Source organism: Anomaloglossus baeobatrachus, chromosome 9, assembly GCF_048569485.1.
Source record: "Anomaloglossus baeobatrachus isolate aAnoBae1 chromosome 9, aAnoBae1.hap1, whole genome shotgun sequence".
NCBI lineage: Eukaryota > Metazoa > Chordata > Amphibia > Anura > Aromobatidae > Anomaloglossus > Anomaloglossus baeobatrachus.
Genome location: NC_134361.1, coordinates 24,927,284 through 24,933,502, shown reverse-complemented (window position 1 = coordinate 24,933,502; position 6,219 = coordinate 24,927,284).

The window sequence follows — 6,219 nt, the reverse complement described above, 5'->3', positions numbered from 1 at the left end:
ACATAGATAATGGTATAATGCCTCAAGCATATGGAAAAATATTGGAAAATAGAATGAAAAATGCTACTTGCTAATTTGAACATGTGAATAATGAATTGCATACCTGCCATGAATATTAGGAAAAAGAAGATATTTAGCAATCGCATTGATCAATGTAACTGAGCCCCAAGACCTCGTCAAGGTATATCTCTATATTGGGGTCCCTAGCTCTGTGAGCCTAACTGTGTGTCATCTCATTGCAATTAAAAACTGCTGTGGGTGGAGAGGGGTAACTAAGGACTTTCTTATATAGGAGATGGAAAAAACATTGATCAATGCGATTGCTAAATATCTCCTTTTTCCTAATATTCATGGCAGGTATGCAATTCATTATTCACATGTTCAAATTAGCAAGTAGCATTTTTCATTGTATATTCCAATATTTTTCCATATGCTTGAGGCATTATACCATTATCTATGTTTGATGTGCAGCCTTATCCTTATATAGTATGTATTTTTTGGCTTGCACTCATAAAATTTATATATATATTAGTGCTCACTTCAGTTATCCTATTCAGTTATATGTAGTTTTTTTTCTGAATGTGAACACAGCTCCGCCCCTTTCGGCCATGTTTTTTCCATCTCCTATATAAGAAAGTCCTTAGTTACCCCTCTCCACCCACAGCCGTTTTTAATTGCAATGAGATGACACACAGTTAGGGTCACAGAGCTAGGGACCCCAATATAGAGATATACCTTGACGAGGTCTTGGGGCTCAGTTACATTGATCAATGCGATTGCTAAATATCTCCTTTTTCCTAATATTCATGGCAGGTATGCAATTCATTATTCACATGTTCAAATTAGCAAGTAGCATTTTTCATTGTATATTCCAATATTTTTCCATATGCTTGAGGCATTATACCATTATCTATGTTTGATGTGCAGCCTTATCTTTGTATAATATTGGCTAGTAGTGGTCCACCACCACTTGTATAGTCCAATATCACCACCATTCGTGGAGAGCTTAGTCTACTAGGCTCAAAAATAACAACAGTCTGAAGCAAGTTTACAGCATTGTTAGCCGTCCATTACCTCCTCATCTCAAAGTCTACTCTCCTTAGGAGGTCAAACTTCAACCAATAGTCCACCTTACTCCTCTAACTCAGTAGATATGTAATATCCATGTCTCACACTGCCCTACACACTGGCTCTCTGTATCATTGTAAAGCCATCTCGCCATTTCTCATGCTCCTTACAGCGTCTCCGCAGCTGTCGCAATCACACAGGAGGCATCTCACGTTGGTTCCCACCACTAACACTGGTCACAATTCTCTGCTTCATGGACTCTGGTAGGATATTCTATTTTCTGTCTGTCTCTGGTTTTTGGTTTCCAAACAATGTAGAGCTCTTATATCTAGTTTCTGATGTGGAGACTCACAGCTACTGGGTGTTTTGCTTCTTCATACCCCAGCCTACACTGTAAAACCCATAGCCTCAGCACGTCACACTCCACTATCAGAAAACTTAGCGCTTATATTTTCCAACTGAGCAATGTTCAGCAAGGAAATAAGCCCATCTGCATGCCCGCCCGGCGTAACGCCCTGGACTAGCCAGGTAGTCAAGGAAGTTCAAGTGCAGACCTGTGGACTAGCCAGGTAGTCACAGGTAGACCCTCTGCACAACACCCATCCCCTAATAAGGTGACAGCGGCCAACCTACAAAACCTAGTCACCTCCCTCAGGTTCTGATGTTCACACCAGGGGGCGGAGCCAGGCGGTTGGCCACGCCCACCGAGGAGTTCACAGACCCTGAGGCAGGAAAAACAAGTTTAGATTAGTTGGAGGAGAGGAGGAGAGTGGTCGTAGATCAGTTTGGAGAGTGAAGGAGTGAGGAAGTTCAAGTGCAGACCTGTGTCCAGGTCTGCCGGAGACTGACACCAGGTGTCTGGGTTGGAGCCCAGTCACCTCTGGCTAGGAGGCAGACGGTGGTGGCCGCCTGCAGGAGCTGGGATTACAGCCGGGGGAACCGTAAGGGACCGGGACAGGGTAGTGGCCCGCCGATACCGAACCGGGGAACCGCTTGGAAACTGGAGCACCAGTTGGTGTACTCAGACCCCGTACGAGGCCCAGAAGCCACTGGACCAAGTCGAATTCACTGATTGGGGCCTGGATTCTAGGTCCTTTCCCCACCCAAGACCCGACGGAAGACAACAGCCCAACCAAAGGGATAGAAAGCCACCGCTCAGGCATCGAGATCCCACGGGCCAGCGTCTGCGGGCAAACAGGCTCTACCGGCACACACAAAGCTGGGGAGCGGACTACCGTTGCTCAGGCATAGGAGTCAAAATCCTACTAAAAGTGAGGTGCAGGAGAAAGGCGGAGACCACCAACCTGAACAAGGGGAGAAGCGCAGCCGGCTTCGGGCACCGTCCACCATCTTGTTTGGTTTACCAGAGACTCCAGTGTATCTGTAATAGTGAGTACAGCAGTGACCTCGGGCCGCGCACCGCGCCGACACGCCAGCACGCATCCATTTCCCCGCCTCAGTACCTCCCTCGGGCCCCCGGGACCATCTCCCCCTACCCATGGAGGGGTCAACACCAAGCTGCGCAACACCATCCCCGGGAGCCTAGTCAATGGCAGCGGTGGTGTCCCATCTATTTACCACAACCCGTGGGTGGCATCACGAACTTTAATCTAAAAAAAAAACCCTTCAGAGCGCCAGCCCCCTTGCAGAGCGAAGTGATCCCCCGGTCCAGAGGCGCTCGAGCCACCGACACATGAGCCTGGATCCGAGCGACTCGGCTGCAGCCGAGCGCGGGGCGGTACACTGGCATCACCAATCATAAACTACAATGGAGGGATCTACACACAGGCATGGCGTTTTACATTCTGGAAGTGTGCTCCTCCTAGTGGTGGCCTCATATAGCCATTTTTTTGTTTATTTTTACCCTCTCCTATCCCCTTGGCATACACAGGAATCTTTTATAAAGTATTACATAACAGGTCTGCTTTGCGTTCTTATCTGCCGGTTCAATGTTCCCAGTCAGCGGCCGGACCATCCATGTGACCGCTCACTTCTACTTCGAACACATTCCACATGGACGTACGATGTCAGCAATTATTGTATTCTTGGAAACTAAATATTTACTAACATGCGGACATCCTAGATGGCAGCCATCCCAGACCGAGCTAAGATAATGTCTCAGACTAAGCGTTTAACCCTGATTTTCCAAAATAAAATGTTCTTTGAGATGATTATTATGTAACACATGAATAATAGTCGTATATTCCTTGGTATTATGACCCACTGAAGATATAGAGATGAATGGCGTTACATTAAGGAGGTTTTACACGCAACGACATCGCTAACGAGATGTCGTTGGGGTCACGGAATTCGTGACGCACATCCGGCCTCGTTAGCGACGTCGTTGTGTGTGAAATGTACGAGCAACCGTTAACGATACCAAATACTCACCAAATCGTTGATTGTTGACACGTAGTCCATTTCCCAAAAATCGTTGCTGATTTTGGACGCAGGTTGTTCGTCGTTCCTGGGGCAGCACACATCGCTACGTGTGACACCCCAGGAACGATGAACAACAACGTACCTGCGTCCTCAGGCAACGAGGTGGGCGTGAATTTCATGCGGCTACTCTCCGCCCCTTCGCTTCTATTGGACGCCTGCCATGTGATTTCGCTGTGACGCGGCATGAACCGCCCCCTTAGAAAAGAGGCTGTTCACCGCACACAGTGACGTCGTTAGGAAGGTAAGTGCGTGTGACGGGGACTAACGATGTTGTGCACCACGGGCAGTGATTTGCCAGTAACGCACAAACGACGGGGGCGGGTGCTTTCATGAGCGACATTGCTAGCAATGTCACTGCGTGTAAAGCAGCCTTAAGAGCCAATCATCTGTGTGCAGGAAGAGAAAGTGGCATCGGACAGCCATATGTGACTGCAAAAGGGGTGTGAACATGGGGAAATCAATCATTCTGCTACAACGTGGAGGTTGGCATGAACGCACCTCCTGCAACGCCGTACATGTGCAGCGGATGTCGTCAAGGGGTTAACTAATTTCTTAACTTAAAGTTCTGTAAAAAAAAAAATAAATAAATAAATAAATAAATGTTCTGTCCTGGAGAAAACATAACCCTGATAATAAGGAGCTCCTGATTCACCGGCCTATGAAGATGACGGAGACAATGATCTATAAATATGGGAGGCGGAATATTTACCTTGCTGTAAGCGCCTAATGATTCCCGGGATTATGTGTTATTTTCTGTGGTTTTCTTTATGAGACCTAACGTGAAATCATCAAAGATTTGTTAACTCTTCGCTGAGGTTTCAATGACTTATAGATACAAATCCAATTCCAAAAAATGTGTAACTTTGTGTAAAATGTGCAGAAAACAAGAATCCAATGCTCCGGAAATCTAACACCACCACATTCTATTCACACAGAACATAGAACCGATCAGGAGGTGAACGTTGGACATTTTTCTTTTTCCTATGAAAAAAACTTATTTTAAAATGAAAAAGTTGTTTTCGGGCCTATGCCCGTTGTAACGTCCTGGATGTGGATTCACTTGGCCGTGCACCGTACTCCCTCAGAGAGGCAATCCGGAGCTAACCCCTATACAGGGACTGTCCGGTCACCCCGCCAGAGGGCCTAGATGCACGGTAGCCGGAACATGGGAGACATGGAGTCCAAGTCCTACAGAAGTCTGCTAGAGTCCAAAGGGAACCGTAGGCAGGACGGATGACTGGAACCGGGTTCAGGTGCCAAGAAGTAACAGAAGACAGGATCCGGATCCAGACGAGACGTGCAGAGCGATGTTACCAGGAACCGGTGACAGGATCAGACTGACGGATGATGGCGGGATCCACAGCAGACAGTCACGGGACACTTCCTGGGGGCTCCACAATTGGGACAATGTCAGGGCGGTAGACAGGCTCTGAAGAAGAGACAGAGTTAATCTGGAGACAAAGTACAAAGGTACCTGAACACCTAGCTATGGGAATACGTTAAACAGGCAACGCCCCCCTGGAAGGGGAAGTCTTATATACCCTGCACCTGTATCAGCCATATCCTGATTCTGGGACGCTTGCCCTTTAAGAGGAGATGAGCGAGCGTGCGCGTGCCCTAATGCGCATGCGCCAGGCCCAAGTGCCGGAGGCCAGAGCAGGAAGCGGCAGGGAAGGTGCAGGAGATGCAGGGGAGCCAGGTAGAGGATCCGGAGACGCAGGGGGACGCCGAGACCGACGGACGGACGGCACAGGAGACGCACAGGAGAGTGAGTGAGAGGGACCGCCGCGGGCAGGAGAACCAGAGACCGGAGCGGTGAGTGACAGGCGGCGACGGGACCCGTGGAGCGTGACACCCACCATCGTGTAGCATTTCCTCTTCTCTTTACAACGGTCTATAAACGTCGGGGAAGTGAGGAGACAATTATTAGAGTTTTCCCATATTTGTCTGATGTAGTTTTCTTGATGTTTCTCAGTCGGGGGTCTTTGCTGGATTTTTCATTTCAAAAGGCACCAAATGTTTTGTCTTGGTGAAAGGTCCGGACTACCGACTGGTGAGTCATCCCCTGATCTCTTTTTCAGGGAAGCTGTACAGCTGTAATGGAAGAAGTATGTGATTTTCCATTGTCTTGCTGAAATATACAAGGTCTTCTCTGAAATATAAATTGTCTGGATGGAGCAGATGTTGTTCTAACAAAGGATAGACAGACTTTTTTTGGATAAAAATAAGTCAAAAACTTTATTTCTGAGCATGAATACAAAAGAACATTTCCAGTACTACCAAATATGAGAGTTTTTCCTAGGCGTTTTGAATTGAAATTGTCCTTAACGCTAATTCAAAGAGGGTGAGCTGGATCATATCTCCTTTTTCTTTATATGTTGTTATAAAAACTCTATATAATACTCAGTATTGTGCCTTTCATTTGTAAGCTTCCTCTGCTATATGCACTAATGCAACCCATATCAGCAGAGATGCAGGAACTGTGCACTGATAACAAGCTGGACGGTCACTCTTCCTGACAACAAGCTGGATGGTCAATATCTACTGAGTCCACAGGACACAGCGTTTGTGGTTTTCATAAAGAATTTTCAATTTTGATTCCTCCAACCACAGAACAGTTTTCCATTTTCCCTCAGTCCATTATAAATGAGCTTACTGCACTGCAAGGACTAGAGAATGACCTCGGTTCACTGTTTGTATATGGTGATG